The 26,404-nt window shown below is 40.2% G+C and overlaps 1 long non-coding RNA gene across 2 annotated transcripts in view; it reads right to left on the reverse strand.

Moving 5' to 3' along the window:
* Positions 1–26,404, reverse strand: part of LOC140655764 (uncharacterized) — a 172,128-nt gene that overhangs the window by 47,184 nt on the left and 98,540 nt on the right. Inside the window, exon 2 of one of the 2 annotated variants that reach the window (XR_012043855.1) lies at positions 22,521–22,685. This is a non-coding gene — a long non-coding RNA (uncharacterized lncRNA). Of the gene's footprint in view, positions 1–22,516; positions 22,686–26,404 lie in introns of both variants that reach the window. The other variant, XR_012043854.1, reaches the window with a different exon arrangement.

Here is a 26,404-nt window from a genome sequence, read left to right on the forward strand (position 1 = left end):
GTGAAAATTCAGTCCTTTTAGAAATTGATCGCAATTTTACATATATTTATATACACACACATATATATACACATATATGTATGTTGTGCTACTGTCAGGCACAGTATGATGGGTAGTCTGTAGTTTCAGGGGCCATTGAACAGGAAATGAGGTTTGCACTACTTGTCCTCAAATAGATATACAGGGACTAAGGAACCAAGTGAAGCCATTTAAAATCATAGTTCTAAATACACATTTCATGCAGATTTTACTAATCCATTGATTCCTAATTAGTACCATGTGAAAAGAGAGGACACTATTTTGAAACGTCACAATATAATAAATTAATCACCATTACATAATGATTTAAGCTCCAATACGTTTGCAACAAATAAATATTCAGAAAGCATAAAATGGTGGCTTGATTAGATCTAAAGTAAACACATTTCATTTAGTGCTTCACTGTTTTGATATGAGCAAAAAGAGACCCCACGCAGAGTTGCACCAAAGCATGTTGGCTTTCAAGGGTAAATACACTCACCACCTCCCCTCCGCAATTCTTGCACTCCTCTTTGCTAGTCAGAGGAACACCTACCAAGATGTGACATGTTGCCCCCTTCCTCCTTCAGGGGAATGCTGGACGTGGTATTCTTGTAATAAGGCATATCTGTGTTGCAATCCTTAACCAGTAGGAAGGCCTGAGACTAAATCTGATATAGGTGATGAAGCGCTGGGAGACCCTTCGGAGCAGTTTCAGCTGACACTGCACACCTTGAGCCATACTCTCTGCAAACAGACCATGAGGCACAGCCTCTGCCGTAGGAATCTGGTAGCTAACCAGACAAAAAAAGCTGATGGGAAGCAAAGGCAAGGAGAGCAGGACATAACAGCACCAAAAAGAGAACCCATCCCCTGACTCTAGGATTCACCAGCCTGCTCCTGCTCAGCATCTCCATCAATATGTGACACATCAGGACACAGCTGGGCACAAAAAAAATTAACCCTGATAATTCCTGACTTCTAATCACAGAGGGGCAATGCCCTGGGGTTTATTCTTTTAGGAGGGGTATTTTTCTTTAGGAGGAGTGTTTTCCACTATGAATTTCATTGGAAAAACAGAATGAAAGGATGGAAGTGAGTGAGCCAACTTCTTCAGTTACAACCCTGGCAAGATTAATAGCTAGCTTCATTGTCCTAGGCTCCACAAAGAGAAATGGGCTAGATAAACTCTGACTTATTGCCTTATCCTCCCATTGCCTTTCAGAACAGTTTTGCCTGGCTTTGTCCAAACAGACTGATATGACATGTAAAAATTACTTTTTTTTTTTTTCTTTGAACGCTTTGTGTAAGACTCTTCAAATCTGGCTTAAAAGTAGGGCAGAGGAAAGAAAAATAATAATCCATCCTTCAAAGAATAGAAGTCAATCCCTGAATCCAGCCTGTTTTGGGTACACAGGCTGTAGAAGGTTACAGAAGGCCAGTGTAACATACAAAATCTCCCTAGAACACTACTCTGTGCCTAGCAATTCGATGAGATAAAAATTTGATAACACATTGGCTGGCTGTGATTGCCCAGGGAAAAACATCTCCTTCATAATAATCTTATTATAGGCTAGTAGAGCTATTTTTGTGCCTATTCTTTGTGCAGAGCAATTTATTTTTATGGCTAGTAAAAGGAAATAAATTTCTCGGAAATGGCTCCTCAGTGAATTGGGGTCTGTGTAGCTCATTTTACGTTTATAGATAAGCAAAAGGTCAATTGAATGTTATGTCTTTTATTGCATGGCCTGCTAAGTCTTCACATAACAGGAAGAAATAATACAACTGCTCTACTGTTCCCCTCCAGGAGCCTTGTTTGAGGGGACCCTTCTGTTTTGTGACGTTGGAGCAAGACACCAAAGATCAATCACTTGTCACAGGGCATTTGTCTTGCTTGCAAGATTTAATAGAGTGCACAAGATTAGTTATAGTAGATACTGTTATTGTGAAGAACACCCGGTAAGAAACGCACTGGGACCCTCCAGCATTCGCATTGGTTCTTATCACACATAGATACACCCAATAACATTAACTTAATAGGTAGTGCTCGGTGTCTTCTGTGGAGTTTCCATCCCTGGCCAGAAGCAGCTGCAACACATGGAAGCATATCCACTCTCACGTACGTTAGAGGTAAAGCTTGGATCCTTACAGCACTACCTTGCTCCAGTTTTGCCTGCTGAGAGTCACCCTGCTGAATTACATCCCACTCTTTTCCCACTTTGTCTTTTCTTGTGCTGTACTTAGCATAACAGAGGCTGTGATCTCAACTGACCTTTAAGAGAAAGGATTAACGTGAAAATCGTTAATGCAGCAAGTGTGGCTGCAAAACCTCACAGCATGTTACTGCACTTGCTGGGGGGCGGCGGGGGAAACTCCACTTTCTGGAAAGAGCAGCTCCTGTGAACACCTAGCAGCACGTTCTTTACATTTTGAGTGTGTTCACAGGCACAATGCTGAGCAGAGGGCAGCGAGTGTCAGAGCCTGGCATTTCTAAGCTGTACTGTGTTTTCTTTGCGGACATAAACCAAAAATACATGCTGAGAAGATCCAAACAGTTGTTCATGACACATGCACAGCTCTCATTCCACTTTCATCCTATCTTTCTTTTAGGAATCCTTGCTATGAGCCCTCTCTTCTGCCCGTAGGCTCTCTTCTCTTTAGAGTTGCCTCATCCTCTTCATGCATCAGCACCCATAGTCTCAGGAGTAAGGCATAGCCTATTAGTGCTCACTGAATCCTCTGATCCAGTGTTTGTCCAAGCCCAGTTGGAGAAACAGCACAGACAAAAAGGTCTCAGATATTTTTGGAGAGTTAATAAACCCATCAGTGCATATTTTCCTCATGATCTTGTTGCAGTGCTGAAAGAGCAAGTCCCAACTATCTCTTTCAGAAGTTCTGCCAGTTTGATAAACACAATGATTCTCTTGTTAATAAAACTGTTTGAGGAAGACAAGCCTTGCACTTCCACCTTTGCTCTGATAGATTTGACCTGTGTGCTCCTGGGTCTAGAGAGACACAGGGAAAGCAAATGAACTATGACTGAGCATAGTTTCTGAACCCCATTTCTGAAAAATCACACCCTAACCTCACTTTAGATGTAGTTAAATATCACTACCAGGTATTTAAAGCTAATCAGAGAGCGCATTACTCAAATAGCTTTTTAGCAGAAATTCTGCCCTAGAACTTCTGTTGCATTTGTGTGTGTATTGTCCACATGGCTCAGCATCTGCACCCTGCACCCTTCCTGCTCTCCTTTCTCATTTAGCATTGGATATCTGAATTATGCGCCAGTTATGCCGTTAAAATGAGCTCTTAGAAGTAACCTTTTCCTCATCCACTGAAGCAGTTACAATTCCCTGACATAACTCATCTAATCACCACCTCAATGAGCAGGGCTTAATCTAAATGCATGTACTGAGCACCTGCCACATGTACTCTTCATTTATCTTACACGGCTTTATATTAAAACCTAGCATGGACCTTTGATACATTATAGATGACTGTATCAGGCTGTACATGGCGTAAATTAGGACCAGCCGCTCAAAGGACATTACAATTATCTCCTCACCGATACATAGCTTTAATTAAGCTACTGCCACCTTCAGGGATTAACAATCAGATTCTAGGCCATATATGGCAAGAACATGAAATGAAAAGCCCTGATTATTTTGGCACCCTCAGAGCACTTGAGCTGTAAAAATTAAAATGCCTTGGAAAGAAGAGCTCGTTGTAGCTCAGAGATTACATTACCTGCCAATGCAACTGACTGCATATTCACTGCAGTCAAGAAACATCCCCATGACAAGCCTGAATTTTTTAGCAGGGGAGAGCAGACAGAGTTCATTGTTGACTTGGCTAAGTTGACTGTATTTCACACAAGAGGTAACTGGAAGTTCAGACTTCCACCCCCTCCCTTGTCTCTTTGTTTTAAAGATAGTCCATAAGTGACAGAGTTTAGCTTGTCCAATCTCTTAAGGTTTTTTCTATACATCTTATATTCTGCTGTTGACTTACCAAGAAGCATTCATTTCCTTAGGGAACGAAAAGGTTGAGGTTTAATGGACTTGTTTTTCCAGCTCTCACCACTGAGGGAAGAAGCCTGGCTGCAGATGTCTCTGCACCTACAGTAGGGCTGCAGATTGCACTGCAATTTTCCAATTCTGCCCTTAGAATAATGGCCGTGACTCATGGTAACAGGCTTCCACAATGCACATGTGGAACTAAAAACTCCAACTAGAAACCAAGCCCACAAAAGCCTCCAGAGCTTTTTAAAAAGGCTGTATGTCCATGGTCAAGTCCTTTCACTTGACTCCTTTTCACTGGTGCTGTTGTAGCACCAGAGGACAGGACACAGCAGGAGCCCAGGGTGGTTTTTAGGCTGCGCATTGGCCTGTTGAAGCAAATACACAGTTTTATACACCACCTTGAATAGCAGAGGTGAATATCTTGGTTCTCTTTCCAACTCCAAAGCCCTGTTCCCTACAGGCTCTTAGCAATTGAGCACTCATGGCTGCCGGTCAGCCATGTCAAGTTGCAGAGCCCAACTTGTTCCGAAAAGGGATTCCAGAACAGGCTCTAAAATGCAACTGCTAGGAGTAACATCCATGAACTCAGCCTCAGAGAAGACACCTCACGGCACTGTCCAACTGAGTGTCATTTGGTAAAGGCATTCATGTATCTTGGAGTGGAGCTCAGCGCTCAGCAATCAGATGAACTCCCTGCATTTCAGCCTAGATGTAAGCATGCTTACTGCCCAGCTCCACCTCTGTCATATGTGCTTTTCCCCATTCCCCGTAGATGACAGTCAATAAAGCTTTTTCTTTAATGACGGGTTTAATTTCGTGAAGCTGCAGTCATAGGATGTAATAAGAAGTGTAATGCAAATTCAATGGCAACATCATTTATTAACTACGCAAACTTACTGTGCATAGAAATCCATAAAAAGCTACCAATATCAGTGTAACGGACTAAGGAAACTCAGAGATTTGGAGAAAATAAAGCCATCTCAAGCAATACAGCCAGCTACTACTGTAAGATTAAACCCAGTTTATATTCTTCAGCGCTCGAACCAGGACATGTCAAACTGAAGCAACAAGCTGGTACTTCTCAGAGTTGCCCCTTAAAGCATCCCTACCAGGTCTTTCACAGCCTGCCTCCTCCCTGCTCAAGAAACTCCTAAGAACTCTGCCTGCAACTTGATTCCCCTCTCTTTTACAGGTACCCCGTTGTCCTTAATGGGGCCTTAATCACACGCTTTAATGTTCATCTGGAGCCTTTGGAACAGAGGAAAATTGACCTCCGGGACCTTCCTCAGCCCATGGTTGCTCCAAGCCAGCAGGCAGGTATCCACACATTTTTTTGCATGTTGAATAGTTAATGAAGTCTGTAGGATCGCTCACAGCAAATGCAGAGAAGTGCATGCACAGCCAGGATATTGCTCAGGGCTGACTGCTGTTAGGGTTTTTTGATTCCTTCAGCATAATACAGGAAAGACGAAGCATCCTTTTTACTACAATGGTGTTTGGGGTGGAGATGAGGTAAAACAAAATGGTGAATATGATGCACATGGAAAAAAGTTCACTTATTTTTCAAATTTAAGCTTAACAATAAATCCCGAGGACTAACTTTTGTGGGTATGGGAGCTGAGCTCCCATAGTCTCCTGTGAAGATCCCATCCCAAAACACATAAGATGCTTTCATTTCTCTAATAAAGCCTCTTTATAAAAGGAGATATTGCATGTGCCTACATATTTAGCACACTTTTAGAAATGTGCTAAAAGCAGTTCAGTTAAATGATCCCAGTTACAATATAAGTGATACGTGTCTCCGGATATTTAGAATATATACCTTAGACGGGCAAGACGTAAGCATTTTTTTTTGGTGATAGGAGGCAGCCAGCAGTAATTCAGAAGAGCATGCAAGCAGAAGGAAAAAACCAAACAAACTGACAACCAACCAAAACAAAAAACACCCAAAACCAACAAAAAACCCAAGATATTTCTTAGCTGTGAATTTCCATGGGTAGCAGAGCTATGTAAATACTACTGTACTGATGATCAGCTGTCTCTGTGGCATTGCTGGAAATTAAATATAACTCTAGTGATGCTAATGACTTTCTGTTAATTTACAGTAGCACCACAAGATTTAAAACCTTCTTTCTCACATCAGTGACTACATGTTCCTCTCATCACTATGAAAATCGAGTATGGACTCCTCCTAAAATAAATGGAGCAGAAAAAACATGGGCTTCAAAAGGGTCAACTCTGCATTTTCCAATATATACATGAATTCATAAAGGCAACAAACCAGATTTTTTTTTTTATTTTCATTTATAATAAATGCAATAAAAGAATCTTTCTTGCCTCACACAATATTTTTAATTCCATAAAAGAAATATTAAAACGGAGGGGAAACTGCAGACAAAGCCATGTTATTTTCACAAAAGCAGCTATTACAGATTGCCAAAATTGAAGTCAGCAAATACTATATATAAATAAGCTGAATACACTTCCACCTCCTTTAAGAAGACATCTGGACACACATCACAGAGACATTAACCTCACCAGATGTGCAGAATTCTCTAAATTTAGTGCAGGATTGGTTTTTTTGTTGTTGTTTTGGGGTGGGGCGTTTTTTGGTTTTGTTTTTTTTTTTAAAGCTCATTTGCTTTGCTTAAGAAGTAGATGAGAAGGTTCTGAAAGGTTTCTGAACTGAGTGATTGTCAAATGCCCAGCATAAATCAAACTTGACAGGGCAACATGGAATGCTGATTTTACTCAAACCCCAGCACCAGCTTCTACTCAGATCAATATAAATTTCCAAACGTTTAGAGTAAATGTAAGTAAAATTGTTCCAGTACCATAAACATTCCTTTAATTGTTTTTTCACCCCTTCTTTTCCCCCAGATGCCATTTGGATGGGGCTGTGCAAGCCCTCCTCCATTTGACACTCTGCTTCCCCAAGCAGGCTGTCAGTATTTGATTAATGGTTCAGATCACGCACACCACATTTGCCAAAGACATGAAATACCCTGTTCAGCTCTGACTTTGCAAGGCACTTTCTCCCTCTGATAAGCTACTTTCAATCCCACAGTATATTTTCATGCCTTGCTTTCCACGAGACCTGTGAAATTTCTCCCCAGCAGTCAAGCCACAAGCTGAGGTTTTTCATGGCAGGTGGCCCAATTTTGTTATTGTTTAAACTGCACAATGATGTGGATGGAACCACAGTGGTCACATATTGTACATGAGCATTATATACATAAAAAAGATAATGTTCCCATGGTGTTGGAGTTCCTCTTGAAATTGTATATGGAAAATGAATATGTGTTTGTGTCTAGAATTGTCTTTATGTACAGAAAAACATACGGAGTTATTGTAGAAGAAATATCTGGGCTGATATGTATTTTTATTGTTCCTTAGACTCCAGGGATTTTCATCTAAGACTTTTCCTTTAGGCAACAATCTAGTAAATGAGATTAATCAGAGTCCTTGAAAGCAATAGTTCAGATGGCAGGTGGAGAAGAGCTGTGCATGCCTGCTGAACTGAACCCAAGCAATAACCCAGTCCAGGTCTTCATGAGATACTCTCCCTTCCCAGTCAGGTCAGAAGTATAGAGTGTAGGAACAGGTTTGTGTTTTGGTTTTTTGTTTGTTTTTTTTTTTTTAGGATGCTGCAAGGATTTTTACTTCTGGGCACGTGTACTTATCTAAAGCATCTTCTGTTCCAGAAGATCAGACAACTTAGTGAGTAAGTCCAGCTAGAATAAACTTTGGAGCTTGGATAGGTACTGTCTGGCTTGACATAAAAGGGACTGAACTGCACAATTAAAGTTCTGAACATTGATTACACTAAAATCATTTTAGCTAGGACCTTCACAGGGTTGCTATTTCTAAAGGGAGGGCCAATAATTCTCTGGAGAACCATTTTACTGCTGCAGAGAGGAAGATTGTGGCACAGAAAAAGGAGAAAAGTCATTGATTTTTCCTTTTCTTCTTCATTGTTTTCCCTCACAGCTTTAAAGGAAACAAAAATCTAAAGGCCTAATCTGTGCTATGAAGACAGTTCCAGCATGAGCATTTAAAGACAGTGGAGTCACAAACATTTAACACTCATGAAATGGAGCACAGCCCCATCCTCACGCTGCTCAAACAGCTGGATTAAATTCTGTTCCACACTTGATAGAAAACATTTTGAGTCCGTTCTGTTCTTTAATTTTCACTAATTCTTAAGTTTCTTGGAGCCATCTAGTACAAGTGTATGCAGGACCTAATGTCTCCAAGCCAGAAAAATCAAGCAGTAGCCAGTGAAAACCGGTGTGTGCTCTTCTTATTTACTTCTTCACGTACAATGGAGGCCCAGAAGGTCACGAGCATGTTTTACTGACTGTTGTAGAAGTACATAGGAGCATAATTGCAGCTCTGAAAGCTATTCTATTGGAAAACAAGAATGGCTATTCCCTATTTTTCAGAACAAAACAGCTAAAGAACCTTAATTTATTAAGAAGTAGATTTAACATACTTTTAAAAAGAGCATATTTCTACACAAATCTTTATCTTAAAGTGTGGAACTCATTGCCACAGGATATTTTACAGAGCAAAGCAGTGAGGATTGCAACTTTTAGCACTTCACTATGAAATAAATCAAACATTATTTATTTTCTGAATCTCCTTATTTTTCATCAGCCCTTTGGTAGCCTGAGCCAATTCAGCCATCTCAGAAAACAATGACAGGAATGCTGCGAGTTTCCAGCTCTCCCCTGCAGTCTTTTCCACCCTCCAGTTCCAGAAACTCACCTAGACTAAACGCTTACAGGATAGAAGAGTTGTCAGACACTTATCCTTTGCCATCTGGCGGTAATTTGCACCCCCCCAAAATAATCTCTTTTTACAAGTTCAAACACAAAGTTCAAAGGAAAACCTAAGAATAAACAACATATTTCACCTGGTATTGAAACCCCATGAGAATTTCAGCATTACCTGATCTCATCTTGAAACCATAAATCTGCCCAGGTTTACACCAAGGTTGCTGGGACAAACTGAGACTTTTTCACAGATTTTTCACACCAACTTCACATGATCCTCATCAACAGCACTGATGAGTTTTTCAGAAGGAGAAAACAGACCTGAAAATGCTAGCTTTTGAGAACACTTATAGTTTAAATCTCAGCCTACATTTGAACTGCTTCTATTCATCTTTCTGTCTACAACAGGCTAGGACAAATCAGTACATGCTCAAGAGCACAGCACAGTAGAAGTCCAGATGAAGACGTATATCTTGGGAGGCAGATTCAAACTCTGTGCAACTCATAGTGGGAATGCAAGTATTACGTTAGCTAGCAAATTTCAAAGAATTAAAGTTCATTATTTGAAGATGAAATATTTCAAAGAATAAAACTCTCACAAGATAGCCCAAACCCTAAAATCCTGGCCTTCCTGCATGTGCCATTTTATTACTCACTAGTATCTGCACTTCTGAAGTTCAGATTAGAAATGCTATAAGTCTTTGAGGAGTCATTCTCACTTCGCAACATGGCCAGATTGGGGGCATGAGAGCCCTCTGAGATACTTATTCTTGAAGACCTATTTAGAGAATTAAAATCTAAACTTTATAGTCTCTTTTTTTTAAGCAAACTGCTGCTTTGTAATCTACTTATCACTCCTAGCTATTAGAGTTTACACGTACTTTGATTTACTATCACAAAAAGGGCGCTGTGAGGACAAAAAGACTCTGAAGTAAAGGTTTATTAATATTCACATCACTTGACACTTGTGCAGAAATGTTATCCTAAGTTAACAGAACATGATCAAGCTTAACCTTGTGATTTTATGCTTTTAGCAAGTGAACAAGTTTAATGTTTTTTAAACCCTTATCAACTGCTCTTCAGTCCCTGTCTTTAGAGCATAATCTCCATCAAATGCTGCTGCAAATGTCCTCCAAGTGACCTTGAAAGGAATCAGAATACGCAGAGAGTCCATTTTGAGAAGCACAACAACTTGTTTTATAGACTCAAGTGAAAACAGACCTCAAAACCAAAGGGGATTATCTGGGGTTTCCTGGGGAGGGTGATGCCTCAGTCACCTCCTACTAAGCAATTTCTTTGACAACATGATACAGTACAGATTTACCACTGAAATAAATGCCCTGTCCTACATAATTTGAAGGGGAAAGAGCAGTCAGCTGTGTCATATGTATCAAATGAAGAATCTGAAGGTGTTTTTTTCAGGAAACAGGAGCCTCAGGGGATTAGAAAGAGAAATGAGGTATTTCCCATATGGGTTCCCAACCTGCTTATTGAGCAGATCCATATCAACAAAACCTGTTTTCCAAGTTCTGGCAACTTAAAATTAGTAGTATAAGCCTAGTTTCTAAAGCCCCAGTAATTAGGTATACAAGCTCGATTGGCATCTACTCATTGATATGCTCAGCAAAAGAAGCAAGAGTTAAATTATTTTGGAACAGTGGTAGAATTGTTGTTCCACTGGCTTCCCCCTGCTTAGGCCTCAGTTCATCTTGGAAGGAGGAAAAATAAGTTTAAAAAGTTCTTCTTTTAAGCAGTTGTCAGCCCACACTTTCTGCTGCAGCAGAACCATCAAGAAAACAAAACACAGGCAATATTGGTCCTGGTCAACAAGAAAAAAATTATTGACTGACTAGTGCATTCTGTGTGATGAGTTCTGCTTTCATTAATATTGTATCCCAATGCTCCCTCCTAAGACAGATGAAACAACATCACAGCCTGAAAATTATACACAAAGACCGTAACAAGAGCGTTCTCTATTTTCTTGCAGAGGTAAGAAGCATTAGGACAAATGAACACAGACATTTTAGGACCACGCTTATCTTTTTAATTTGTTTTAAGTTATAGCAGTATATTGTTTGTTGTTCTTTGGTCACAGAGTATCATAATATCATATCTTCTCCCTCCTATTTAAGTACTGAAAACTTGAGAGATGAGTAGGTGTGGCATTTCTCTCATCTTTCATAGACTTTTAGACCAGAAGGAACAGTCACAGCTGTGTTGTTCTCTTGCAGAACAGAAGTCAGCAAACCTTACACAGTCATTTCTCCATCAAGTCACAGCTACTGTTCGAGTCAGTGTATTTTACATGGAGGAGGGAAAATCCACAGCAGAACTGGGTGAGTGGTCAGTTACCTCCAGTGTTAAAAATAGCAGTGTTCAGCTTCAGCCAGCTTTACCTTCCAACCGCTGGATCTGGTTACATGCTTTACTTACCACTTCTAGATTAATGGAGCTGTCTACTATCTATTAGTGGATCAAATCACCTCTTAACCTCCTCTTCAATAAACTTAATAGATTGAAGGAAAGGGACATTTAGCTTTCTCAGAAGGGTGTGAAAGAATGCCAGTCCTTACACATCCCCAGAACAGGGTTTATGCAGAGATGTGATCAGTAGCAGACATTGTACCAGTCCCGAGGGCAGTTTGTTCAATGCAGGTTGATTGGGAAGTTGAGAAAAATATGGATTTAAGTGGAAAATTTAAGGTCAACTAACGAAGATACCTTCCTTTCTTAGATATTCAACCTTAGTTGGCTCCTGACACAATATCGCCTTTCATATTTCCCAATGTTTGAAAGGATCTTCCAGCAAAGGCAGAAACAATGTGCTTTTTTTTTTTCCCCTCCACACACTCTATATCCATTTTAAAAAGCAAAAATAATGGCAACAGACAAGTACCATAAAAGTAGAAAAAGAAAAAAAAAATCTATCTTTTCAGTCTATTCCAGTAACCTATAGAACCATATCAAGCAATAGGCAATTATGCCACGAACATTATAATAGAGATGCACCGTTTATGATCCAAAGAGCCTAGAGCAACAGCATCCCTTTAGACTTGAGGGGGACCAATCTCCGCTCACTTGCTCGCTAAAATTGCAAACAGTTGGCTGGACTATAAGCCACCTGCAGTTCAGCTGTGCATGAATCCAGGAGCTGTTACTGTATTTTTAGACAAATACCTTCACAAAACCTCAGACTATCTAATATGAAATCGCCTTTCAAAGCAAAGAAAACAAAAAACTATGATATTATTACCATTTAGGAGAGCCTACATGTTTCATGGTTGTTTTGAATACTGGTGAATCCAAGAGAACAGGCTAGTTTCCAAGTATTTTCGCAGTTATCTTCTATTATTGGCATGAATAAAACCAGTTGCCAACTTCAGAACTAACCTCACAATTTACTTATAGGATTTCGCCACCATTGTGTAAACACAGCTGAGAACCAATTATCAGAATTAATAATCGAGTTCCTGGTATATGAATATGTATACAGTTTTCATTGCTTTAATATTCTAGTCTTATCATTCCCTGAGTCCCAGAGTATTTCTGCCAATAAACATGTTCATTCAAGTGCTTGCAGAGAGCCAGCTTGCAAGGGGCATGAGAACTGGTGAAGTAAATTAATTTAGAAAGAGGAACAAGGAGAAAGAAAATCAGCTTGCTTGCTGAGCACTCATCTCACCATTTACTCTTCCTTCTACTTCTCCCAAATTATTTATCATGTCCCTTGACTTTCTTGTTATAACAGAATCTCAAAAACAGCAGTAGCATCATCAAAAGTAGCAGCGGGGGGGGGGAGAGAAAAGCAGGAGGTGGAATAAGCCCCAGCACTGTATGATTTGTTTCAAGATAGGGTTGCTTCCGAGGATTAATGAGTGCGTCCTGCTCAAAGATGAGACTCATCATGATTGTTACCTTTAATAACCCCGCTTCCTCAGAAGAGCCCTCAGTGCTGAGGATGAGACTGTGAGCCGACAGCTTGAATTATTCATGAGGGCTGGTGGAAAACAATCACCTGCTCTGGTAGTAATGGTCTGTAAAGAGTTGCTTTAGACAAAACCATTTAACACCAGCAATAAAATAAATAAATTAATAAGGGGGGGGGAGGAGGAGCATAATAATGATGTACTGATGCAACACATCCTGGAAAATATTGGTTTCTTAGATTGCTGATCATGGGCTCTTCCACCAATTCCCTCTCACCAGGAAGGAGAAAAAAAAAAAAAAAAAAGGAATCTTCTTGCTCTGGAATGGTGAAGTGTTGGGGGGGTAACTTTGGTTTGGAGTTGGACAAAGAGAAGATCTTGCAGAGGAAAACATGTGTAGAGGCCAAAGGAAGATATTCTAGGTAATTAAAGCTCTGTTCCAAGCAGAGAAGGAGGCATGGAAATTCTGGAATGGTTTTCTTGGGTCTTCTTTATACAGCAGCAGAAAAAAGATTCAGAGGGGGAATGATAAAAGATCTTCTGGTTCCGCCTCTATCATAGTCTTGGTGGATTTCCACGGCTGATTTCTATACATAAAAGTGACACTTGTTCTCTCCTCGCTAAAACAAGGATAGTTAAGCTTGCATACCACACCAGGGACTTGAGAATTTAAAGTCCAGGTAAGAGTTTGAGATTTTTAAGTGAAGAATTTTTTATTATGCACTTAGCTAGACTAGACAGTTGAATTATATCTGTCAGATCCACTTCATAGCAATGTATAGAAGACCACTTTGGAAAAGGTGGTGTTTTGCATTTTTTTCTTCTATCCAGCACGTTCCAACCCATTTGGGAAGTGTGGCTTTTTTAAGAAGGAGGAAAAAAAAAATAGTAGTACTTTGCAGTACTATTGTGGCCTTTGAGTTTCTCAGCTCTTGTCAGGAAACAATGTCAGATTTGCTTTTCATTTTAATCTGCACAAAGCATTGTGCAATTGGGAGGTAAGATCCCAACAAGACAAAGAAAATAAATATTAAACTTTTGCTTGGCTAAAAAACAAGTCTACACTTAACATACTGCTCATGTCACATTTCATTTATTTCCAAGGAGACTTCTTTTTTACAAAAGGAAAAAATATATCAGAAATATTTGTGCTATTTGTTTAATGATAAAACCACTGCCATGGGAATTGTTCAGATATTTATCAGGGAAGCTTCTCCCGGGTTCAGGAACCAGAGGCCAGAGTCTTTCAGAGGTCACTCTGTTTATCCCCTAGCCCAGAGCAGAGCTGATCGTAGTTGTCATCCATGGGGACATTGTCCTGCTCTTAGCGACCTCCAATGGCAAGGGCTCTAGCATCTCCTCAGCTCATCTTTTCTCATGTTTTCCAGACTTCTGATCAATCTTCTCGCCTTTTTCTAAGTCATCCAATCCACAAGCAAAAATGTTACTGAGTATCACAAGTGCCACAACAATTATCACCGAGAATAAATTATAGCATTTATATCAGGTCATTTGTACCACAGACTGAATTAGAAATACGTGGCCCTCCTGAATCTTACTCCAACAGACCTGGATCCAGTAAAGCTTTCCAGCATGTAGTGAATTTAACAGGCTATTTTTCATCACCATCCAGGCAAAGCAATTGAATACATGCTTAATTTCAAGCACACACCTAAAACTTACTGCTTATAGTGAGACTAAAGTGTTTATTGTGTTTTGATGAACCAAGCTGTTATGCACAGCTCTAACCATAAGGATATGAGCCAGCAGGATTATTCATGTTCTAAAGTCATACACCTGTTAAGTGCTTTATTGGACTGAGGGCATAATTAGCGCAAAAATGTAGCTATATTTATTTAATTACAAGCAGGACTAATGACTAAAATTATTTTTAAAATAGCAGGATATTTCCAGAGGCCAACTGTGAAACTACCTCATACTCCAAGATCTAATTCTGCATCCTCTTTAAATCCAAAGAGACACAAAACAACTGCTGCGTTTTTCTCAGTCCCACAGAAATCACACTTGAATCAAATTATCTTTTGTATTTATCAGCTAAATAATTCTGTCAACTGTCCAACAACTGCAGCAACCCCAGGAGCTTTTGTAAACTAGCTGATGAATGATTGGTTAAATAAATCTGCTACAATTATTCTGGTAATGAAAAACAAAAACGACAGCATTTCTTCTCCAACACAAGCTAAATCCTATTTGCTGCTTTTTGGTAATGGGAGATATTGTATTTCTTTAATAGTGAGGATTTATTTGTGTGGGTAATTGCAGAGCTCAAAATAACTAAAGAATCTTTTCTTCCAAGATAAGATCTTAAAAAGCTAACATTCATACTGCACGGTCTTATCATAATGTAACATTTCACTTAATGAAACTCAAGAATGACTCAAGCATCCCTGAATTTATAGACTCTTTGTGCATTAAGAAACAGACATGAGCTCAGACTTTTACCATAATGAATAGGAGAAAGAGCATGAACAAACAGCTATTTATATGAGGGCAGTGTCTTCACAAAAAGCTACAAGGTCTTTGGGTCAAACTCTCAGCTGATGTAAATGCCTCATTGCATTTTATTAGAAATATGTTTTAATAAAAACACAGAAAGGTGTCAAAACAGAGCAATCAAACTCATCTCTTCCATAATCCATCTATAACCTCAGTCATGTGTCTGGAAGAGACAAAAAAATTAGGATGTCTTTCATCCTACCAGAATAAGTTTCTGATAAGGCCTAAGCTACTGACCATGAGCAAGCAAAGAACTGGTATGCTCCTGCCATTCCAGTATCATAAAATCTGTGCTCAGTCATCAGGTCAAAGAGGTTCATCTCAAGGGAAGCTGTTGTTTCTCCATCCTCTAGGATGGATGGCTTGATTTAGATTTTTTTTTTTTTAAATTGTTAGAAAAAGAACATGAAAGAAACCACTTGGGCTTTTGTATGGAGGTGGGTTTTCTCCAGGAATTATATACATGGATATCCATCCTCTGTGGAAGGAACAAATAAAGTCTTGAGACTTTTTTTTTTGTGCCTTGACAGGCCCAATCCAGACACCATAGTCTTTGCAGATCTTTGAATGCAGAAGGAAAGATATCCAGGATAGCTTAAAGCATGTTCTGACATACATTTTGATTCAGCATTTTTACCTTGTAATTTTGTGTGTTCTGCAAGTATTTCTACAAGCCGGGCTGTACTTAAACAAACAGCAAAAAAACAAGATTCATGAGGCCATAGATGGGCTTCATTTTAAAACTGATATAATTTTATCAGGAGAAGAAAGCTCTCCTGCAGTTTATAGAAGTTACACAGTAAGAATGCAGAAATAAGGCATAAGCAATGGTTAACTGAATATCTGTTGAAGGGATAAGGGAATTTCAGACCTGCTATGTGAATAAGCAATCACAGCAAACCTTTTGCAAGCAGAACAGACTTTGAAATTTGCTCAAAAACATTTGGCTGGCAATTCTGGATAGGCAGCAACCCATAAAAACCATGATCTGATCACAGGCAATTCATGGAGTGAGAAATCCCTGGATGAATGCCACCCAGGTATACTTAGTTCATGAGAAGGTGATGTTATTTGGCCTGTAAAGTGTTTAGGAAGATCTTAGTTGACAATCCTACAATCCTTGAGGAATAAATTTGTTTATTTGTTTTAGTTCGTGGACACTTACATTTACTTGCAATGAACATTGCAATACCATGGACAGAGCACATATATTTAGGAAAATAGGGAAACAAAGGATGATCACAGTCCGAATGACCTGGTCAGTTCTTCCCATACTCTGTTGGGACTCTGGAAATGTTACTGTCACTAGTAAGCTCTAAAGCAGTGTTATTTTACCATCACCAGTAAAATTGTGGCCACATAAAAGCAAAGGAAGAGCTGTGATTGACTTCACTAGGGCTAGAACTAAAGGGAATTTCTAAGCTGCAGACACAAAAATACTGAAGCATAGAGAAGAGCTGACAAAGTGTTCACAGCAGAGTCATAGGTGAGATGGACTGAAGAATTCAAGCCTCTGCAATTTGCTTTTACAGAGAGGCAAAGGTTCTGGCAGAAGCACAACCTACCTCTAAAGGGAGTACGTTATAACACCAGCTACACAAGTGTGTTTACATTAAAACATGGAGACCTTTTTATTTCTTCAAACAATTAAAAAAGAGCTTGAATTTTAATATACATAGATGCATGAGTTTGTGTATTGTTGTCAGTTTGTGGTTGGATTTTTTTTTTCTCCTTCCAAGGATGATCAAGGTCAGTCTGCAAGGTCTGGGGAGCTAAATCAAATGCAAATTAAAACATGCACACACAGAAGATCATAATATTCAATAAGGCAACTTTGGAAATAGTGTAAGTGAATTAGAGGGTTGAAGACATAATTCATTTTCAATGGATAATGTAAAGCTATGTGGGAAAGAAATGCTTGTGCATCTGCAAAGCACAGAGTAGGCTCAGAATAAGAAACTAGATAGATGGATTTAGCAGGTAACACATAATACACCCCTGAGGTGACTAAATTTCCCTGAGAAATGAACCAATTCTTGCACCTGTGCAACACGGTTATGAAACCCTGGGGAATGAAATACCCTGTCTAGAAGTTAAAATTTGTTATTACATATGCAAGATTTAATTCATGAATATCTGTGCAAAGAGAACTATTTTCCATAAAACTGCAGCTGTGTTTCGAGAATAGCATCCCAAGAAAACAGAGAACAAACTCCAGCGAGTCAGGGAGAATAACATGCCCTCTGATGGCCTCATGCTGACACAAAGTCCTTACAAAAACAGCAAAATCAAAGCACATCTGTACCCACAGCAAGGAACAGGGACTAGCGAGAGGTAAAGTGATACCTATAGTGGTATAAGATGATGTCTAAAAACTTGCCTGGTACTGAATTCCCCCCCTATTTGTATGCAAAAAATACAAAAAATGAGCAAGGTGATAATGGTTAAAAAAAAAAAAAGTAGTCTTGGAGCAATAACTAATTGGCATCCCTAGAAAACAGATAGAAAGTGAAGTTTGTGTGCATTTGTTTCCAGCAAGATGTTTTATGATTAAAGTGAAGGCCACAGATCTGATTTCAGTCAATTTGCAATCTCAGTTCTCTCATTTGCAGTTTTCCCATGCGTGCAATGGACACCCAATTCCTTACCAGCCCTTTATGATATCAGCTGAGTGGTATGACAGAACAGAAGAGAAATAGATTTCTTTAAAATACTCATTTTGAGAGCATGAAAGACTCTCACTGGTTCAAAAAGGCATAAGCTTGTACCACCAGCCTAGGAATTTTTCAAAGATAAATGATGAAACAGCAGCTCTGCTCAGGTAGCTGCTCATGTCGCTGCACAGAGGATGCTGTTCACCCTTTCAGACTGAGCTTAGCACAGAGGACAAGCTGCTAAATCAGGCCATGGCAGATACAGCCCCCCAAACAAGGGGGATGCAGTTCGTTCCCTGGTGGCAGCAATCCTTCAGTAGACCACGGTCGCTTTGTACATTTGGTCCTTATTAAAATGTGTGATTACATAATCTCGTGCTAATTCTTGCAGTAATTCCCTTGCACACAGCTTTCATATTTCTGGATAATTAGAAGAAAATGTAATCCATTCCTAGAGACACATTGCTGTTAACATTTCCTTTTCTTTAATAAAGATTTTGCAATTAAACTTCCTTGGCAAACGGCCTAGCTCAGTGACCTTGTGTTTTTTACCTGTAGGATAATAAGAACAGGAAGGAAGCACAAACAGCTGTTAGCATTATGGCTTGCATTTCAATATTTGGAGGAAATAGGAGCTTGTTAGAGCAGGGCTGGCCTTCGTGAACACTCCATCACTGCCATCCCCAGCTATTTAACATGTATCATTAACAACACCAGCTCTTTTCCCCTCTGCCACTCAGCCATAATTAAATTGCCCACATCAGAGTGCATTAAACAGTACAAGTTTCCCTGATTCTGTAGTAATCTTATTTCAGAAGTGTCAGCTTTCCAATTTAACAGACTTGCTCATTCTCCTGAACCCACTATCAGCACCAAACCATTTCCATTTCTCTTATAAACTTCAGTGAATGAAAAAGTCTCCAGAGTACTGAGGAAAATAAAACTACCTGTGAGCCTCAGAGTCTGGGATACCCCCTGTCTACCTTCCCTGCTTTAATATCCCCTTAGCTTTTTATGCTCTGCTAAAATAAATTATCTCCTTCCAGCCTGGAGACTAGGAAAAATAAACCACTAATTTTTTAATAGTTCTTTAAAATGAGATGCGATAGCAAGATCAAAAAAACTGGGACATCCAGTGGCTAGTACAAGCACATTTAATTCAGCAATAATGAATACATCTATGTCAATCTAAATACATGCACTGCACAAGGCAGTTTGGGACATTATTGCAAAAAGAGCCCATCACGACCCCAGCACAGAAGCAGTTTGCCTTTAACCTTGTGACAGAAAGAAAGCACTTTTCATCTGTGAATTTAGAAGTACTTTGCAGATAGTAATCCACCTCTGCCTCACCCCTGAAAGACGGGTCAATATTGCTTCCCTACTTTAGGGCTGGAAAATGGAGGTGCAGAGAAGCTCAATGACTGCTAAACATCATATGGCATTTTAGTGTTGGAAATTGCAGTCCTCCTAGCTAGTAAGTACACGTTATGGAGATGTGCACATTGGGAGACTGGCTGGCCACAGCATTAATGCAATTTTGTCCTGGTGCAGGTGGTGATTTTGGTGGAACACGGGAAGGACGCAAGCATGACTGATGCCTAATGTTTCTTAACATCTAACCTTGTTCCTCAAAGGCAGAGCAGGAAGAGACCTACAGATACCAGATTAACTCTCAACTGCCCATTTCCACTGCTCAGAGTGCATTTAAATTATAAACAAAAGGAGCAGTTATTGATCAGTTTAAAATATTTCACCAAGAGAGCAGCTTGTTTCGAGCTGGGGCATTCTGAGAGATTTGCAAGCTTCAACTGCAGCGATCAATCAAGGCTCTGCCGTGCAAACCCCTAAAACTCCTTTAACACACTGAAACTCTTAGAGATAGAACCATTTGGAAAGAAAAGGAGAGGGGAAAAAAAAGTTTAAAAGCCAAATGCTGACTTATCCTTTCTGTTTGCCACTCAAAATCCAGCTGGGGTCCACAAAACTTTCTTTTTCCCCTTTATGTTATAAACTGAAGTGACCTCCAAACTTTTGGTTTCTCCCTGAGTCAAAAGAGGATTTTTTACTAGCACAGTGGTAACATCTCATGTATTAAATCAAGGTTCAGGTACCAAACACACACAAGCAAAGGATTCAGGAGAGAGCTTACAAGGTTAACAGCTGACAACAGACTGGAATGGCATGAAGGTTAATTACTATTTGCAAAGCACTTTTCAGGTCTCTTCAGAGAAAAGGTTTTCTGTCCCCATTAAGAAACTTTGAAGCAAAGTGCAACCAGTGAGTAATCGGTGTCCAGTATCTCAAAATGCTCGAGACAATCAGCTCCTAAATGCTGTCGGATGAGAAATATTTTGAGAAATAACAAGATAATTTAGCCTGTACTGTGGCTAGCTGAAGGCAGAGTCAGACCAAGAAATCCTGCATGCTGATCCTTCACCAGAAAGCCTCAGTACAGATAAAGTCAGTTCAGGCTTTACCCAGGCAAAAAGCCTCCACATTAAAAGACATACACTAACCCAACTAGCACTGGGACTTAAACCCTTTATTCATCAGTACAAAGGGCAATGCCAGGGAAAAGCAAACAGCATGAGGCAGGAAAAAATAAAAGTGCTCTGCAAAACTGACAGTTTCTTAAATCCCATTCCTTCCTCTGCATTGTAGGTTTACTATAATCAGTTTAGCAGAGAGGCGAGTGTGGCTGATGATTTTATTCATTTAATTATTCTAAGGAGGCCAGTAAATTATTTTTAAAACATTTTGGGCCCTAGTAATTTTTTCTCAGGGAGGGATTAATGAAGAGCCAGGTAGTACTTTAAACAGCTACAAAGGTAGAACTTTTGTTTTCCTTTTTTACTTTGATTGCACTCCAAGACATCTTCCCATGCCCACTTCATCAGTGCATGTGGGACTTGCCACACTGGATAAATTCAGTAACTCCTCTTACCCTGGATACTTCTCACTTCTGGAGAAAAGGATAAACTGCTTCAGAGGAAAGCACAAGAAATGGATAATTACCTGACAAAAGCTTCTAATTAACATCCTTCAATTAGACATTAGTTTATGGCTGGTATAACATGCCCTTAGACAGTCCTGTGTTAAGGGTTTTTGAACTCTGCTGAGCTTTTGCTAATGCCCTCCGGCAGCGAGTTTTTTAAGCTAATTCACTGCTTGTCCTGGTTTTGGCTGGGATAGAGTTAATCTTCTTCCTAGTAGCTGGTATAGTGCCGTGTTTTGGATTTAGTATGAGAATAACGTTGATACCACACTGATGGTTTAGGTGTTGCTAAGCAGTGCTTACACTGGTCAAGGACTTTCCAGCTTCCCATGCTCTGCCAGGTGCACAAGAAGCTGGCAGGGGGCACAGCCAAACTGGCCAAAGGGCTGTTCCGTACCGTATGGTGTCATGCTCAGTACAGAGACTGGGGGGAGTTGGCCAGGGGGCAGTGACCACTGCTCAGGGACGGGCTGGGCATCAGTCGATGGGTGGTGAGCGGTTGTATCACTTGGGTTTTTTTACCTGGGTTTTGTTCCTCTCTCACTCTCTGTTGTTTTCCTTTTCATTACAATTTATTATTATTCTAATAATTCCCTTCCCCCCCCCAATTATTAAACTGTCTTTATCTCAGCCCATGAGTTTTCTTACTTTTGGTCTCCCACTTCTCTCCCCCATCCCACCAGGGGGGAGGGTGAGCGAGCGGCTGTGTGGTGCTTAGTTGCCAACTGAGGCTAAACCACGACACTACAGCAGAGAATAACGTTTAGGACATGCACATGCTGGGATTACCCACCCCGAAACACATCATAGGAGATTCCTGATGAGATCATGTCTGACATTTTTGAAAGGCAAAATTAAGGCTTAAAATGGAGATGATCAAAGGTGATACCAGTTAATACTAGCAACAGTGCAAGATAGCCCAGCTCTCCCCAGCCACAGTTACTGGAACATGCTTTTCCACATGACTACAATAAGAAGAGGAATCTTGTGACACAAGTTTCCAGCAGAGTGATGACACCAGAGAAGACAAAATGCAAGCAAAGTCAGATGGCAGCCCTATTTAAACCACCTTTTAGGAAGAGAGTTGGTTTGGGGGTGGGGTTTTTTTGGTTGGTTGGTTGGTTGGTTTTTGGTGTTTTTAAAAAAAAAAAAAACAAAGGAGCAGCAGAAACTGTAAGAGAAAAAGGACAGAAAGTGTGAGAGGAAAAGCAAGAGACACTTCTGCATCCAGTTCTTATTTATCAGAACATAAAATCAGCCAGAGAATTCATACAGATGTTCATACAGAGGATAGTTTAATCCTTATCTACACACTTATCTAGACAAATGCAAAATTTTGGGTCAAGTCCCCAAAATTTTAGCCTAGTTGTTATTCATCTTGAGGTACAATTTGTTATACTGTCTTCTGGAGGAAACCTCAACAATAAGAAGTGCTGTTCTCTTTCAGCCACAGAAAACACATGTCTTTTTTTAATATAAGCATTACATAATGCAGCCCTGGGAACTTGGGAGGAACTGCAGCCACCATCTATTCTGTACTCTGCAGCCAGGGATTCACTGTCCCCAAACAGACACAGCCCCACAGACCCTACAGCCATACCCACGCGCTTGCTGCAGGGTGACTCCCCACTCACGGTGGATGGATGTGTCCTGACGGGAACAAAGAACGCTAAGTGAAACCATCTCTGTGTCCAAGCTCCCTGCCAAATCTGCTGCCAGTTCAGAGGTGTTGCAAAGGGATGGCTACAGACCGTGGAAGGGAAGCAAACCTGGAGAGAGAAAGGTGAATGACCAGAGATGAGAGGAAGAACAGAAATGAAACAACTCTTTGAAGCCAAACCACATCTTCCCAGGGTAGAGCAGCTACACAGCTAGGATTACACGGGAACAGGAGAACACTGCTTAAGCTAGACCAGTGTCAGTAATAAGATGAAAACCCCTTTAGCTATGAGAGGTTGTCATCTGTACTGTTTGTGCATTCCAAGGAGAAGCATCCATAGATCAAGATAATCCCCTTTCTTGCTTGTGCTTTCAGTCTGTTCATTTTTTCAGTGTCAGCAAGTTCTGCATTGTTTGAAAGCCAAAATATAACAGCAGTTTGATCTTGGTTCACCCAATATGCGCTTGCGATGGGACACGTGGCTCCCACACACTAATTCATTTCATCAAGGAGCAGAAGCTGAGAGTCTGAGACAGTCCTATGACCTCACTCCAAGAGGTCTGAAATTTTTTAAAATGCCTCTCAGGCTTGTTAACAAAAACAAAAATAAAAATTAAAAAAAAATAAAAGGCACAGGCTGGTTTGGGGACCAGATAGTTAAGGCTTGTTTTTTTTTTAAAAAAAAAAAAAACAAAAACCAAACAACAACAAAAACAACACACCCAAACAAACCAAACCAAACCAAAAAAGCAAGCTTAGGAACATGATCTATGCAAGTCTTTTCCTTGAATCAGAGCTTGGGAGAAAAGCTCTATTTATTGGTGTATGAGGGAAGCTAGACAAAATTAAATGCACACCCAGGGACAGGACTGTGAAAAGTCTGTATTCTCCTTTATATAATGAAAAGCCAAGAAGTGTGACATGTTTGCAGATTATTTATTAACAGTAGGACAGAAGCTATTTTAGGCGCATGTCTTTAGACACCATTAACAGAGTAATTTTCTCTCCAGAGTGCCCTTTCAGGAAACAGTAGGAACTAAGTAAACCCCATATATCATTCAGAAGCAGGAACAATTCTCATTGTTTCTTTCCCAACTCTATTTCCTTTCTCAGAACTTTGCCACCATATGGTCAACAAGGAAGCAGTGTAACAGGATCTGATAAGATTGAATTATATATTTCAGCAAGCTTCAGGAGCTGGGCCAAGGCATTTAAATACATCAGTTACTGAATTAGGACAAACCATTTGCCATTTTACCAAAAGGGAAAATGAAAGGGAAAGACTTCACATGTGATCTAATGCATGAGGGGCCTCAGACATGATAGCAGTGAAGGGCCAGACACAAGCATCCAGTTGTTCTTCATGCTTGTGTTTAAACAAATGGCTCCTTCCTGGATATTTGTTTTTATTCCTTTAAGAGAAGCAGGCAGCAAGCATGATATAATATACATACATGACTGACAGGAGATAGGGTATGTTACTGTAGTCCATCACTGCATGTGTTCAGTTTTCTACTGCTCCAACAGCTGCACCCTCTCTGTCTACACGTCTTGTGTTAATTAAAGAAAAATCAATCTGAGAAAGAACAAAAGTAAAATCTGCTCCCCCCCCCAAATTATGCGTTGATGTGTGGGGCGTGGGTGTGCATAACTGAGGCAGCATGCATGTTCTATATGCCACAGATTTTGAACGGGAAATTAAATGGCCTCTACCTCCAATAAGGCAAACAACTTGAAGAGTGGATGTAAAGCCCAGAGAAAAGCAAAACATAACATTTTTCAACAGGTCCTAATAACATTCAATGGAACAAAGAACAAGAACAAGATGGAATTTGTGTTCTGCCTTTCTGCTCAGAGAAGACTCCTTTGATTTCTCAAAAGAGGACCTCAGTAGGATTTTTGGTGGGCTTCCTGTCCTCTAGGGATAAATTTCACTCAGGGAAAACAGACCCAAGTCCCTGTGTACAACAGGATAGGAAATTGTTTCTTCCACTTGGGGTTACAGCTCTTTTTTTCTACCCCAGCTTTATTTTCACACCACCCCTGTTGAGTCTAGAGCCATATGTACATTTTCCAATGTTATGGTCTAAGGATATATGGAAACATATTGTGGAGATTCACAGTCATTTTGAAGCAGAAGAAAGACATAAGAGAAGGCTGTCCAGATGCTCCTTTGTATGTCCTACAACTTAGCTGCAAACTGATTTCTAAATTTGTCAGAAGATTAAGAGAAATATTACAGCTGGCGCTGAGGTTTTGTAATGTGGAAGTGGTCCTCACCCTTCACTGCAGTGCTCCAAAAGCCACCACAAGCATTCCTGGAGACTGCAGGGAAATCACTGGAGATGTGGGAACTCCCTAAGCACCCAGGAGAGCACATCAGTGGATTAAGGAAGAATTAGATGATGTCAAACTAATGGCATTTGCCCAGGAATAGTAGCCCACACTGTTAGAAATTAATCCTGAAATAGCATAAACCACCTAACTGCTGTTAATTGGTCTTATCCTCACTTTGTCTCTGCTAGTCTCTCAAGTTGTGTTTTCATTTCCATTTATCAGATGCTGGTCTTTGCAGCCTTTTGTATCTTTTTGGAAAACCTGCAAAGGCAAAGCATTTAGCTCTTGCTCTCAGCTCATTGTAAGAAGCTAAATTAAAAAGGAAGTTACCAGCTTTTCTAGCTGTAGCACTGCATATCTACACAATCCATCTCCTATAAGGCCAGAGGCTGCAGGGGATTCAGAGGCTGACAGTGCTTCTTTCAGCTCAAAATCTAGGACATCCTTACACTTACAGCCCTTTTTTTTTTTCCTCCCCCTGCAGAAGGAATTGTTTGGACACCCCACTTAGCAAGAGAGCACAGGCAGAGGCAGTACGTAAAAAGTTTCTTGCACAGCTAGCGTTCAGCAAGCTGCTCCTGTAAGCAGACCCTCGCAACTCTACAAGGTGCTGCACGTCTTGAAGATGTTCTCGTAATGTTAATGCACTTTATATAAGCAACAAGTACTCATTTAGACAAGGGCTGTTCAGGAGCCACACTCTCACTACCAGTAAACTCAGGTTAATTTACTTTTGCAGTAATTTTTTAAAGAAATTCAACTTCCTTTATTTAAAGTAAAGGGGAGAAAATAAATAAAACCACAGTCCAGATGGAAACAACGTCTGTTCCTTCTTCTTTAGCCAAGCCACAGACAAGTTATAATTCACATCTCCCTTGAGTCTCATCATTACCCAAATTTGGAAAACAAGCATAAGGGTTAGGGGGTAATGGAGGGGAGGTGAGGGGGTGCAGCTTGCCAGCAAATTACATGCTAAATTTCTTTGCCTTTAATTGTAACCGAAATAGATGAAAAATTTCTTGTGGTCCAAGTCATGGGATTCCTTAATCAACAGGGTAGAGTTGGGCTTGCGAAACTGAAGTCCCTGGGGAAATGGCTTCACTACTGAAGGAAACAAGTGACTCAGAGCCCCATCCTCAGGCTCAGACCTTTTCCTAAATGGTTTCATTGAAAGCACTGATTGCCTATGCCCAGGAGTAGGAGCTCGGACTACTGGTCTCAAAACCTCTTTTTGTGCCATCTCAACAGCACACGTTGGAGCCTTCAGCACAGGCTTCAGTGACATCTCAGGAAGCCTTGCATTTCTTTCTGGTCATATTAGGGAGTCTAGTTTACACATTGCTGGTGGGGAAACTACCAGAGCCCAAAGGTAGCTTTACATTCCACTCTTAGGAGTTGAGTTGCACTATAAAGTCCTTATCTGTAGGAAAAAAAAGAAAAAAGTACTATCAAAGGATAGGTCCCTTTAACAACTGAGTGAGCCTTCTTAAC

The sequence above is a fragment of the Ciconia boyciana genome, chromosome 8 (genome assembly GCF_034638445.1).
Source record: "Ciconia boyciana chromosome 8, ASM3463844v1, whole genome shotgun sequence".
NCBI lineage: Eukaryota > Metazoa > Chordata > Aves > Ciconiiformes > Ciconiidae > Ciconia > Ciconia boyciana.